The sequence below is a fragment of the Anas platyrhynchos genome, chromosome 1 (assembly GCF_047663525.1).
Source record: "Anas platyrhynchos isolate ZD024472 breed Pekin duck chromosome 1, IASCAAS_PekinDuck_T2T, whole genome shotgun sequence".
In the NCBI taxonomy this organism is placed as follows: Eukaryota; Metazoa; Chordata; class Aves; order Anseriformes; family Anatidae; genus Anas; species Anas platyrhynchos.
The window spans coordinates 19,457,606-19,471,913 of record NC_092587.1 but is presented as its reverse complement, the minus strand read 5'-3'; the positions used below and the strand labels follow the sequence as shown (position 1 = coordinate 19,471,913).

The 14,308-nt window shown below is 36.5% G+C and overlaps 1 long non-coding RNA gene across 1 annotated transcript in view; it reads left to right on the top strand.

The window, feature by feature from the left end:
* LOC140001398 (uncharacterized) overlaps positions 1 to 14,308 on the top strand; it is a 56,971-nt gene that overhangs the window by 25,513 nt on the left and 17,150 nt on the right. The window lies entirely within an intron of this gene.

Here is a 14,308-nt window from a genome sequence, read left to right as displayed (position 1 = left end):
CATGTTATAAAAGGACTATAAACATAGTCCCTTTATAGAATCATAGAATCATTAAGGTTGGGAAAGACCTCCAAGATCATCTGGTCCAGCCATCACCCTACTACCGGTGTCATCCACTAAAACCACGTCCCTAATCACCACATCCAACCATTCTTTGAACACCTACAGGGACAGTGACACCACCACCTCCCTGGGCAACCCTTTCCAATGCCTGACTACTCTTTCTGAGAAGAAATGTCTCCTAATTTCTAACCTAAACCTCCCATGGCGCAACTTGAGGCCATTCCCTCTCATCCTATCACTGGTTATGTGTGAGAAGAGGCTGACCCCAGCTCCCCACACCTTCCTTTCAGGTAGTTGTAGAGAACACTAACGTCTGCCCTGAGCCTCCAGACTAAACAACCTCTGTTCCCTCAGCCGCTTCTCATAAGACTTGTGCTCCAGGCCCTTCACCAGCTCCGTAACCCTTCTCTGGACATGCTCCAGGGGCTCAATGTCCTTCATGTAGCGAGGGGCCCAAAACTGAACACAGTACTCGAGATGTGGCCTCACCAGAGCAGAATACAAGGGGATGATCACCTCCCTAGTCCTGCTGGCTACACTATTCCTGATACAAGCCAGGATGCCATTGGCCTTCTTGGCCACCTGGGCACACTGCTGGCTCATGTTCGGGTGAGCATCAATCAGCACCAATTTTTTTTCAATCAGTACATTTTTTTTTTTAAGATGGCAAGCCATTTGAATGAGAAGTTCCATATATCTAAAAAGCATCTTTTTTGATTATTTATTTAGGAATCAAAAATAGAAATAAGTTACCAGTTTCAAATTGTGTTCTGATAAATTACCAACAAACATTATGCACTAACATGTTAATGCCTCATATATTTTTCTCATAAGAATTCACACAAACTATATGAAGATACTTTTAAAAGTACTTTGCTCATTAATCCATCTCGATTTATTAATTAATCTTAGTTTACTAAGTGAATGAAAATCATTTGTGGAAGTAATACATGTCTTTTCAAAGGTTGAAGTTGGGAATGAGGTCATCAGTTACTCAATCTAAATTGTAGCACACACAAAATCAAACTCACGTCTATAAGTTTTAGAGTCGTTTCACACTGAAGGTCCATTTCTATTTCTTTTAGAAATAAAACATGCATTTCAATGTCAGTCAGGAACAAAACCCAATCTATGCTTGAGTATCTGTAGAAACCTGGAGAGAAATGTCTTTCCATGGTGAATGCCCCTTATGAGCACCTTCCTGGGTGCAGGTGCATATTCCATGATTCTACTGCTCTTGTATCCTGCAGACCCAGATATGAAGGCAGCATACAGGCCGGAAGTGTGGGTTGATAGGCTCGAACAGCTCCTTCTATCTGGGTATCCTCCCTACCAGCATGACAGGGCAGTAAGAATAGCATACTTGTGCTGTCATCTTGACACAGCTTTAGAGAGCATGTGGTAGAACAGGCTAATATCTTATTAACTGAACCATTCTTGCTCTGTTTCCTGCAGCAAAAGTGATAGAGGCCTGTTCTGCTGGCTTGCATCTCAGACCTTGTGGCAAGAAGAGGTGGAGTCAGAATGGTGTTCACAGCTGAAAAATAAAAATTTACCTTTCAACTGATAGGCTGAAAGGAAAGAACAGGGAGTTTGTGAAAGCTAAGAAGAAGATGGGAATCAAAATGCACGGGAGGAGGAGCAGAAAATTCTTTTTCTTCCACTTGAGCAGTTATTCATTTATTCTTATCAGAGTATGTGTTGACTTTAAAAAACAAATTGTTATCACCTTGCAGCCTACTCTGTGTCTCCTATCACTGTGTGAAATGTCCAGGCAGATTCAGATCTTGTGATTGAAAATGTAAGTCTCTATTTTAATAGCTATAGTACTTGGCTTTGTTGGATATTCGTTACTACTGACAAAAAAAAAAAAAAAAAAAAAAGAAAAGAAAGACTGAAATTGCAGCTTGCAGCTTTCTGCCTGTTTCAGAACAGCGCTGCATGTCTAGAGAGATCCTCTAGTTTCTTGCAGGCTGCTTTTATTATTACTTCTGTCTTGTAATGGCCATAAATAATCTGTAGCCTGAAAATGTAACACAATAATCAGATATCATGTATATATAATCCTACTATTTTTAATTTTAAGGTTTTGTCATTGATTAATTTAATAGCACACATTATGGCTTCAGCTGAAACCAACAGAAGCTGTAACAGCTATAACCCTACGGTTACCCAAGCAATATGCTCTCAGCCATTTGCTCCTGCAGATCCTGTAAATCACACACATGAACAATGTAGCCTTTAATATTAGAAAGAAGCTGTTATAGGGATGAATGATTATCATTAACAATGTTTAGCTGGATGTTCAGTCTAACCTTGCTACCCGTGTACTACCCGTTTATTACAGCAGAGTTATTTAGATATTGATTAGAAGATTTCTGCTTATAATATAATTGTTTGAAACAAAGAAAGAGTTACTAGCAAGTTGTATATTAATATTTTTTAAAGGGATAGGCTTTGTGGAAATATTTCTCCTTTTCTGCATTGGTTCACTGTGAAGTCATTTTATATTAAGAAAAAAAGAGGTTATGAATAGTTAATAATTCTGCCCACAGTCTAGGTCTAATAAAACCACTTGGTCATTAGAAGTAGGATTTCTAAATAATTCTTAGAAAAAAAAGATGCCATAAAAAAACATAAATAGTCTTCTGAATGGGTGATTTAATTTTTTTCCTGTGAAAAAAAGAAAGGAAAATATAATAGAGAAAAACATGTTTTGTTTTTTTGCAAGATTTTTTTTTCTCATTGAAAACGTCAGTCATCTCATCGTAATTAACCTCACAGCATATCTTTTCAATAAATGATGTTTCAATCTGGAGTGCACAAAGAAAATCTATTGCATAATGTCTTATCTCAGAATTCAAAATTTAGAAGAATATATTAGCTGAAAACTCACACTTCAAACCCCATTAGCATTTCCTTTTTAAGGTACTTACAACTTTTTTTAAAAAAACAAACAAAACAAACAAAAAAAACAAACAAAAACTATTGTGTAATGTGTTCTAAAAAAAGAAATGCATGCATGATTGAACTGTTTACATACATTTGCTTAATTTCTCATTAAGCTTTTTTTTTTTTACTTTTTTTTTTTCTTTTATAATGCTATTGAAACCCACGGAATACTTTATAAGAGAAGATGGCTCTGCAACAGTTGAAGCCCCTGTCATCAATTTATAAGTCATCTGATCCTTGTTTTATAGTAAAGTATTCTTTCCTTACCAAAGCTTTGCACACCCACGTTTTATTTTGGTGTTATTAGTGATGTTATTGGATAGCGAATAATTACTGTGGCCTGTGTAAAACCTGAGTCAGTCATTTTTCATAGGAAGGCCAATAGGTGCTCTTTTCTGCATCCATAAATAAAAGCCACGATTTCCTCTTGAACACACACACACACTTATTTTATGGTCCATCTCCTAAAAGAGTACAAAATAAATTTGAAGTTTTAAGGAATTACTTAAAAACTGAATTTGGGAAAGTATGAGAATTGGGAGGGTTTTGGCATAAAGTGAATAGCCAAGTCTGGTAAAAATGAAAGAGCTAATGCTAGTATTGGAGATACTTTGGTCTGAAAGAGAATGAAGAATGTGGTTGCAGGCTGAAGGGCCTGTGTTAGATAAAGTTGCCCAGAGCTCAAGTTGGTCAGGAAGCACTGAATATGGGCACTTCTAACCTGAACCTGTTGTGTGGCAAAGATAGAAACTTACATGAAAATCTTTTCACCACTGTGAGGAAATGTCATTCTTCCCTCACTTCAACATCCCAACACATGAACATTGCTATGCTCCTAGCCTTGCATCATTTCTTCTTTTAGAATAAAATTAACACCTTTGATTAGAATGTCATAACAGTTTTGCAATAAGAAAAAAGCAAAAAAGAATCCCCAAATGATACACTAGACTTTTTCAGTAAAATTTCTACTCTTCCTGAGAAAAAATATAAAACTCCTAAAGGGAAACATGTTCAAATGAAAAGTCTGACTTCTATATTTGTGAAAACTTCTAAAGTAAAGGTGATGAAAAGAGGATGTAATACCTGTCAGGAGACTGAACTACACTAAAAACTGGCACGTATAAAATAGCAACAGACATTGAAAGAGTTACGGAAAAGCTGATGGATACACGATGCAAGCAATTTACTGATTATCCTGGAAAGATAAGAAAACACCTGCTGCTTGTTAAAATCCACTATGTAGCAGCATTAGAGAAAAATTATTAAAAAAGACTCTTCCCCATCTGCCTGTGTTTCTTTTGTTTTATGATGTCCATCCCAATCATTTTCACATAAGAATCTCATAGCACCAGGCAATTTGATACATACATTTTTGCATACAGAATGATATAAATAAAGATTACTTAAATTCGCTATTCTGAGAAAAGATTTTTAGAATTCTCTTTTGATTAAGCTCCTCAGTATAGAACCATTTTAACTCCCCCATCTTCCTCTTTCAGAGGTAGCATGCTACTTTTTGCATAACTAGAATTAAGGATGTGCCTATGGATTTTTCTCTTATATGGGAAATTAGACAAGAAAAAGTAAAGACATTAAGGAAAGTTGCAGACCATATTTTGATACCCACAGTTATCTGGAGTCAGGCTTATCTCCACAAATCTCAGTGCTGATGAGAACTCTTTTAGAACATAGGTTTGTATCTCATGGGTGAATAAGGATATTGGCACCTAGTAAGTGTTCAAAAAGTGAATATTTCACTGTTCTATGCTGAAATCAAAAAAATATAGTCAAAAAAGGATAAACATACTTACAGGAGTACACACTGCGAATGTTTTTTTTTTGATCTTCGATACCATTATCTCTTTATAAGTGTCATTTTTTAGGAACCTGTCTAATCTAACTCCTTGATTTTATAGTCTGATTTCATATTCCTTTTTGTTTAACTTGATTGATAATATGTGTGAATCAGGCAGTCACACATTCTAATTGACACAAAAGTGTCACACAAGTCTAATTGAGCCTTCTGAATGTTATCCAGATAAAGGCTCAGGGCTTTAGGGGCAGTGGGCTGTATTCTGACCTGTTTGGGGAAGATGACATTTTGTGATAGCATGTGTCAGTCATTTGTGATTTGTGATCTCTGAAAGCCATGTTTGTGAACTAGCTGTCACATTCAAAGTGGAACCCCAGTTATTATTCAAGAGAATCACGGTCTGTGGAGTTGCATTAAATTCTGTTTTTCTGGATTTTTTTGCCTCAGTCTTCATCAGTGATTGCCCAAACCATACCTCCCAAGTCACAAAATCTCAAGGCAGGAACTGGAGGAATGAAACCTCACCCACCATAAAAATCACCTATCTACTATTTAAAGCTTTTCAATCTAATTCTGTTGACTGCAATCAACAGGACTTCTGCCATCCATTGATTAATATGGAAACAATATTAAGTCCGTGATGTATTTTCAATGTGTTCAAATTCGAAGTGACACAATGCCACATTTTAATTTTATCTTTGTGTTTGCTTTTCCGAGTAGTAATAGCAACAGTTTGTGGAAAATATTGTGGAAAAGCACACCTGTTCAAAGGTGGGCAAATAAATAAACCGTATTTGAAATGCAAGAATTGTTATCATCAATGAACAAATTCTCCATCAGTGTTATCTGACTACCTCTAAATCTGGCTAATAGTTTCAAAAAAGAACTCTTCAAATAAACTGTCTTAATTTACAGGTGAATTATTTGCTGCCATATTGGAAATAATAGATATTCACTACTTTGCACAACTTAAATGATCACCTCATGGAGACATCATGAGAGTAGAGGCTTTCTTCAGCATTCTCTTGGACATATTGAGAAATTACACAAAGTACTAGTTTTATTTCCTGTAATTTTTCCACAATGCTTGTGCAGTGTTCCTCTGTTTAGACATTTTTGGCAATTCAAAAGTGCACTTGTCCTCATGGGCAGGCATTTCTTTCTTCTTGTTTCCCTATGATGTTATTGGATGTAATGGTTAAATCTAAGAATGGGAGTCATCCATTCTAAGATGGGGAGTGACCCTAAAAAGATATTGTCTTACATGCAGCATTATCCACATTTTCTTGTTCATAGTAGAAAGCAGAATAATGAGAATAACAGAATCTTTAACTATAGTTGTTATAAAAATCTTTAGCAGGGGAAGGTAGAGAGCAATTCTAAACTACACAGGGTTCAAGTGCATTGGAAGTGTGCAATATAATTTTTTATCAATCTGGAAAAGCTATCTTTACAAATTAAAGGTGAGGGATACAACACTTACCTAGAGTAGGTATCTGAAATACAATTTTTATTTTTTATTTTTCTTAGGTAATGGTCTTCTGTAGTATTATAGTGTGTTAAAAATGATTTGATTGATTTTACATCTTTTACATCTGTGAAACTCAGTAAGTTCCATTAAAGGTTTTGGGTGTACTTTATACCTCTGTTGATGGGCAATGTAATCCTTATTAGAGCAACATGTAATAATGCCCTAAATGGTTTAAATTAAACCACTTAAGTGATGTGCTTTTTGATGTCTGTGCTGAATATGAAAGTTAAGGAAATATTTTCATTTCCTCCTTTCTTGTTTAGCATATTGGTTCAACTCTTACTGTATAATAGGAACAAATATTTTATGATAAACCAGAAGTAAATGTCTGATAATGTGTTTCTGTCATGTAATCCTTTTCTAGCAAGCTGTAGTTTTCTATAAGATTAAGGAGGATTCATATATCTCTGCTCCCTTATCTGCTAATTCACTAGTATTGGTCAGAGAAGAAACATTATTTTATCTTTTCTATCACATTATTCATTGTTAAACAGTGATATGTTTTGTAAGCCATGGATGGTATTTGAATCAGAGTGAAAAGCATATATTTTATTTCCATATAAGGCAAGGCCCCGGGAGATCTTATTCTACATAAAGGGTATCTGGTGAAATAGTCTCCCTAGTAATTAAATGCCAATGCCTATATATTTAAAATTAAGCCTATACCTCATATCAATGCTCTGCTTAATCTATCTATTAAACTGTATTTTCTTTTGAACATGGCCAAACAAATGTATTTATCTTTGCTTCAACACCACATCTGTAACAAGAAAACAACATCTTCTTTCCTCACATAAATGCTCTTCAGTTACCTATAATTTATAGTTAACTAATGAAGTATATGAAGTATACTGATGTCACAATGTTTTTTATGTGTTTTTAGTGTGTGACTTGGTTTGCATTGAAGTTGTAGTAGTCATGTTCTGACTCTCAGAGCAAACACTTGGCAGGTGGGATCTGGTCTACCTAAATCCTGCCAAAGTTTGATCATAAGCAACTATAAATGCTTTAAGTCTCGGCAGCTCTCCAATCTACTTGTCTGACTCAGTAGGCATCAAACTCACTAGATATTAGTCATTTGATCCAGAGTGTTTCTTCTAGGCATATGACTGTTTTCTTGACAGTTTCTCTTTTACCATGAGCTCTGTTGCCAAGCAAGTTTTGGAGAACCCATCTCACCACAGCTATTACAAAGGGGTACTGTGTAGCCCTAAGTGTAAATTACAGAGCAGAAAAAGAACAGATAAACAGATTGTTTACTTTAGCCTCATGGTTAGGACACTGAAGAAGAATTAGTCCATGTATGGGTGGTTGATGCACCAAAAACTGAACTGATGGAAAAAAAAAGACACAGTGGTCACAGCTGTTGATCCTTACATTTGAAACATGAGGGATTTTCAACTTTAGAGAATGCAGTCTATAACTGATGAATGATAGCATTGTTGCTTTGTATTTTTTTAGTGCTGAAAAATCTCTTGAAAGTTGCTCTGGATTACTGTAAAATAAAATATCACTGGGAATGTAGTCTCTTAAAACTTAAGTTGCTGCATGTCTTAGGAATTTTTTTTTTTTTTTGAGAAGAGTAATTTCTTTATCAATATACAACATCTTTGAAAAGCTAAATCAAATGTAATATCCGATTTGTAGCAAGCTTCAATGTACTTAAAATTTCAGCTTCAGTTACTATTGAATATTTCCTTACCTAGTTACACTTTTTTTTTTTTTTCCAGAGAAGCACCTTCCTTACAGCTAAGAGTTTTTTTTGTTTGTTTGTTTTTGGTAATAGTAAAAACATTCCCAGAATTGCAGAATGGTCAAGATTGGCAGGGACCTGTGGAGCCCATCTGGTCTAACACCCTGCTCAAGCAGGGCCACCCCAGAGCAGGTTTTTCATCCAGGCAGCTTCTGAAGATCTTCAGGGAAGGAAACGTGACAACCTCTCTGAGACTCACTATTCACGAGTCTATTTTTACTGAATTCAATTTTTCTGTGAACTAGCTAGGGATCCACGCTGTTACATGAATTTAAATGCAGTTAAAGAAGATCTCAGGAAGACATCCAGTTGCAGTGAACGTCTGGCATCCTTGCAATCCACAGAACTCCTCTGTGCCCACTTGAGCTCAGGAATGGAGGACACTGCCCAGATGAGAGAAATAAAAGCAGCAATGACATTTTATGCCACTTTGAGGTATGCAAGTGTTCTACTTAGAGAACTCTATATGCTCTATATGTGTTTGCCCAAAATGCAGAAGTTGAAGTAAAAGAATATAGGATACTAGCTTCCTTGAGATAATAAGAGTATATCTACATCCATTGATGGATGCTAGCTAACATTAGTGCCATACAGGGGTCATTCTTTCAGCATGTCATACTTTCCTGGATGCTAAGAACACTGACTGATGGGGAACCCATTATCTTTGTGCTACAGATGCACTGTCAAAGACATGAATATCTTTATATATGCCTAGGAAATGTACTACTAGCATTATGCATATATAAGCTAACTAATATAAATAAACTAATGGAAACTCTCAATACATGCCTCTCCTTCTGGAGTTTTGTTTCAACAGATGGCTACAGTGACCTTCAGAATATACGTTTTAAGTAATAGAGTAGTGGTAGACTGCCTGAGATGCTGTATCACAGGGAAAAAAAAAAAAAGGAAGAAAAACATTTTGTGTGAGTACATAATGTATTTCTGATAATTCTCCAAGTATGTGTGTATCAGTGAGTCCATGTAATTCAACTTCTGTCTTCATCCAGGCTAATTTAACACATGCCTGTAGCTCTCGTTGTAGGACATGAAGGTGTTGCAAAAAATCCTTCTTCTTGCTGTACTTCTTGGTTGGGGGGAGATTGCAAAAAAAAACCCAACAACACCAAAAACAGAAACAAACAAACAAACAAACAAACAAAAGCAAACAAGTTTTGTTCTGGTGTAATGGAAGATCTATCTTTTCTTTTGTAAACTCTCTATCAGATCAAGTGTGTAACAACAGAGAGATTATGGAGTTTCTTTTCTAACATTGAATGCTCCATATAGTTGGAGCATTCAAAAAAAAAAAAAAAAAAAAAAGGATTTAAGCACACAAGAACTGCCAGTGAAGTCAGAGTCAGAGAGTTTATCTATACAGCTGCAACTGCATCTAGTGAAACATTTAAACTATGTAGCGCTTAAGCTGCAATCCAGTGGTAAATTGAAGATGTGTAGTCAGAATTTGAATACAGCAGCCTTGCAAATTTGAAACAGGCACTTACAAAACTCTTATTTCCACAATTAACAATGTATACTAGGATAATTTTAACACAGTCTAGTGACAGGAAGTACCTGAAATAAGCATTATTACCCCATCTGGTGAGAAGCAAGACACCACTGTTTTGTGGAGGCACAATATGTCCCTGGGCAAATGCTGCTGTGAAGTCTCCAACCAGTAGGTATTAAGATGTATTAGTTTTCATATTAGCAGGATATTGCTTAATTAGCCAGTTCATATTTCTACTGGTAATTTCTATTGAGCTGGATTTGTTTGTTCTGTAAAAGACAAATCCAAAGCTAGCCTACTGCATTGAATCTGCTGGACACTATGGAAGCAAGACCTTACAAGACACCACAAAATGCCTGTGTTACCTTGAGTTTGTGTGTAGTTGCAGCTTCCTTTGAATTCCCAATAGCATTTGGGGTATGAATGTGTTTTTTTTTTTGTTTGTTTGTTTGTTTGTTTTTGAAACAATTCCACTCAGATCACCTAAATTAAATGAACTGAGAGAATTTTGGAAAAGAAAAAACTAATCTTCTCCAGTGGCTGCTGAAATTTCTTCCTGAGAAAAAAAGTTGTTGTATAAGGCTGTAGCTTTAAGAGATTGAAGCCATAAATGAAGGGACTGTTGTCATTGTGGATGATGGTCCTGAATTAGCTCTACACGGAAGTTAGTAGGAATAGGATGGTTTCACCAGGAAGAGAATGGAGTTGTCTGACTTTTGATCTTACTTCCTGCTATATATAGCATTGTTGTGGCCTCACCTTGAATACTGTGTGCAGTTCTGGGCTCCACAATATAAAAAAAGATGTTAAGGTCCTTGAAAGTGTCCAGAGGAAAGAAACAAAGCTGGAAAAATGGCTGGAAGGCAAGTCCTGTGAAGGGAGGCTAAGGACACCTGGGTTGTCCAGTCTGGAGAAAAGGAGGCTTCAAGGCACTGAAGTGGTCAGGCAGGTGGACTGGATGATTTTTGAAGGTCCCATCTAACTGGACTATTCCTTTCTGTTCTGTTCTGTTCTATTATATTCTAAAGCTAAACACAAATCCTTAAAAAAAACCACAACTTTTTGTTTCTTTGTGCTTTATGCTATACCTTTTCTGCCTGGGTAAACAATAGCTAGTTACTTCTGGAGTAAAAGGAGCTGACTAATATTGATCTTTGGATTGGATCTTTGGATCCCCTTCCTCCTCCTTCACTCCAGCTTTATTGCTGAGCATGGCATCATATAGTATGGAATATCCCTTTGGTCAGGCTGGGCCAGCTTTCCTGGCTGTGTCCTTGTGCACTCCCAGCCTCCTCACTGGCAGGGTGGTATGAGAAGCTGAAAAGTCCTTGACTTAGTGTAAGCACTGCTGTGCAACAACTAAAACAACAAAACCAGAACACCTCCTCCTGGACACCATTACCCACTGGGATAATCTCTCTCAGCTCAGTGTCTTGACATATACACACCTGAGGATCAAGCCTACACCTTTATTCCCTCAAAGAAGTGTTGATACAAATGTTAAGTAAATGAAATATCACATCACAGGAGCTATTTAAAAATGGTGCTTTATCACAATTTCTATTGGAATTAGAAATTACCAATTACCTATGATGGATAATTTTCTACAAAGAAAACTAGCCAAAACCATGACAAAAGGTCTGCGTACAACTTCCCAAGACCTTAGTTTAAACACTGTGGGTTTGAGGCATACGGAATGAGGTCCTAAATATATCAGTGAAAGGATACTGTGAAAAATACGATTGCACTCTAATGTCATATGGTACTGCAGACTGGAAGCCCAAGAATGGTTTATTTAAGAGGCATTAAGAACCTCTGTTTTCAACCTTGTTTAAGAATAATAAAAATGATCAATCTAGTCTTCAATCAGCTCTTACCAGTTTAATATCTGATAGGCCTTGGTTAGGGACCTATAGATTAGACAGATTTGGAGGGCTGGGATATGGACTGGGAGCTAGCTCAGTATACTCTGTGTATTAGCTGCTATTGATTAATGTGCTTCCAGAAATGGGGAAAAAATTAGTGACAACATGACTAGCTGTTTAGGAAGGACACATGAGCCTCACCACTTTCTGTTGTCTATTCTTCATGTAGGCATTTTGATACCCACTGCTGTAATGTTAGAGATGGCAAAGGATACATCCTTTAGTATTCCTTTCTAGTATTTGTTTATAGCCTATGAATTGTTTTAATCCCTTTCTGAACCTACTGATGCTGTCTGCTTTCCTGTGGCAGCATATTCCAGAAATTCACTCCGCACTGTGTAAAGAAACATTCTTTTATCTGTTTGAAATTGATCTCCTGCTATTTTTATCAAGCACTCTGTGTTCTTGTACTGAGGAATTTAGTGAATTTAGTTCAGTATTTGTCTTAGCCACTGCCACCTTGAATTTTGTAAACTTTAATCGTATCTCTTATCCCTCTCCAGATTGAAGAGTCCCACCCTTTTTAGTCTCTTCTTGTGAGGCAGCTGCTTTATTGGCTTACCATTTTATCTGATCTCAAACATTGTCTTTCTTGACATGCAGAGCAACAACACAGTATTCAGGATATGGGCACTTCCCAGCTTTATATGACACCAAAATGATACTTGCTGTCTTGTTCTCAATATTTTTCCTGATAACTTGTTGGCTTTTTTTGGCTGCCATTACATACAGAACTGTTGATTTGAGGGAACTGTTGATGAAACCACCTCCTCTTTCTTGAACTGCAGCTGCCACTTCTGAGGTCAGCATATTCTTCTGAGATATAGTTTAGGTATCTTTTCCCTAGATGTATTTATTATCTTTTGTTCATCTACACTGTTACAACAGTAACCTGACGTTACTGTTGCCCACATTTGTGATTTCCTTCTGTAGTGCCTTGTTACTGCTATCTGACAAAAATGAGCTTAGTAGCATCTGCAGACTCAGAGATTTTGTCAAGTCCTGCCTCAAGGAGCATGTAGTCCTCTTCTGTGGTTACACTGCTTAACACAACAGGGAATCTTGATTCTTGGCTGGACTACAGGCACTATTTTAATGATAATAAGTATTTAGGCATGAAGTATTGAGGCATGAAAGTATGGCTATAATTCTCAGGCTATATGATCTCGCTTGTTCACTTACAGCACAATCTTAATGCATTTGTGTTTCAGTCTAGTGGCTTGACTGCACCACGTGTAAACATGCCAACACTGTTTTAAAACTAGCTTGCCTAGGGACAGACAGCAATTTAGTCATGATAATTGGGGCTTTCTATGCTCAGCTGGCACCTTATATGTGCCTTTCATAGCTATTGCAGCTTTAGTACTTTAGTACTTGATTCTATCTAGAGCAAAACTAGGTAGAATAAATCTAGACAAAGCTGCAGAATAGGCAGAAACACCAAAGAAACAAAATCTGGATTTACAAGAATATATTTTCACCAGTTCTTTAACTCTGTGGAGGCTTATTTCATTCCTAAATTATATTTCAATAGGACTTTAAAGATATGCTTGATACATAATTGATAACACTAAAGGCAATGGCTTCAATGCATGTAATATGTAACCTGATATTATGTGCTACATGGGACATTACTGTGCAAGATTATCTGGCAGTAACAGTGGCAGAAGGCAAATAGTGTAGCTTTGCTTTAGATAAAAATTACACTAAAAATATAATGGAAATGCTCCTGAGATAAGAGTTACGATAGTAACCAGCACTTCACATTTAAATACCTTAAGTAATAAATTTTAAAAGAACTAATGTTTTTCTATTAAACTGTCATGACTCCCCTCATCTTTTCACAATGTAATAGTTTGCAAACAGAATACTAAAGACAACTGTGGATCATTGCTAATTCTGTTAACTGGATGATTAAAATGACAAGAACATCTGCAAACAACTGTTGCTAGTATTATTGCTGTGCCTGGAAGCTCTGCTATAGTTAAGGATCTGACAGTGTTTCCATTTTTAAATCTCATTTTAATCCTCATTGGGTTTAAACCTGGCATTCGTATTCTCAGTCCAGATGACAGGTTTTGGACAACATTTTGAATTAGCCATATTTAAGTTACAGAATTTTAAGAGAGCCAACAACACTAAGACGCATTTTATGCTCCAGAAGATAAATAACACTCCCACCGAAATTATTCAAATCGTAAGCTTATTATGATTATAATTCATTCTTGATTGTTCTGAATAACAGGAAAATGTTTAAATGATGTCACCATTTGAAGTGGCAAAATATGTGAAGCATGTGGACACGAATTCTGCAAGCACACGTACTTAACTTCATAAACAGGGTTACCACCTCCAGAAGTCTGATAGAGTTGTTCAAGGACAGAAAATGAAATGAACATACACATCTTTTTTGTGTGGCCAATAAGTTGCCCTGGTGCTCATACAGAAATTTATTTTAATCTCACTGGAGGCCACACTGTCTGCTAGGATGGAATCATACTTAATTGAAGTTGATGGCACACACTGATTAACTTCAGTATGACCCTGATTTCACTATCTAGGTAATACAAATAATGTAATTGGCTTTACCTTCACGGATTGTGCATATACAATTCAGAATTTTACTAGTTATTTTTGTCACCCAGCAAGGTGGAATGGAAATGGCACAAGAGAGACTCCCTGGTGGTCCCTCTGGGTTTTCCTGCATAAATCCCAGCACTAGGGCTTCAAGGAAGGTTCAGCAATGGTAAACGTGCACTGG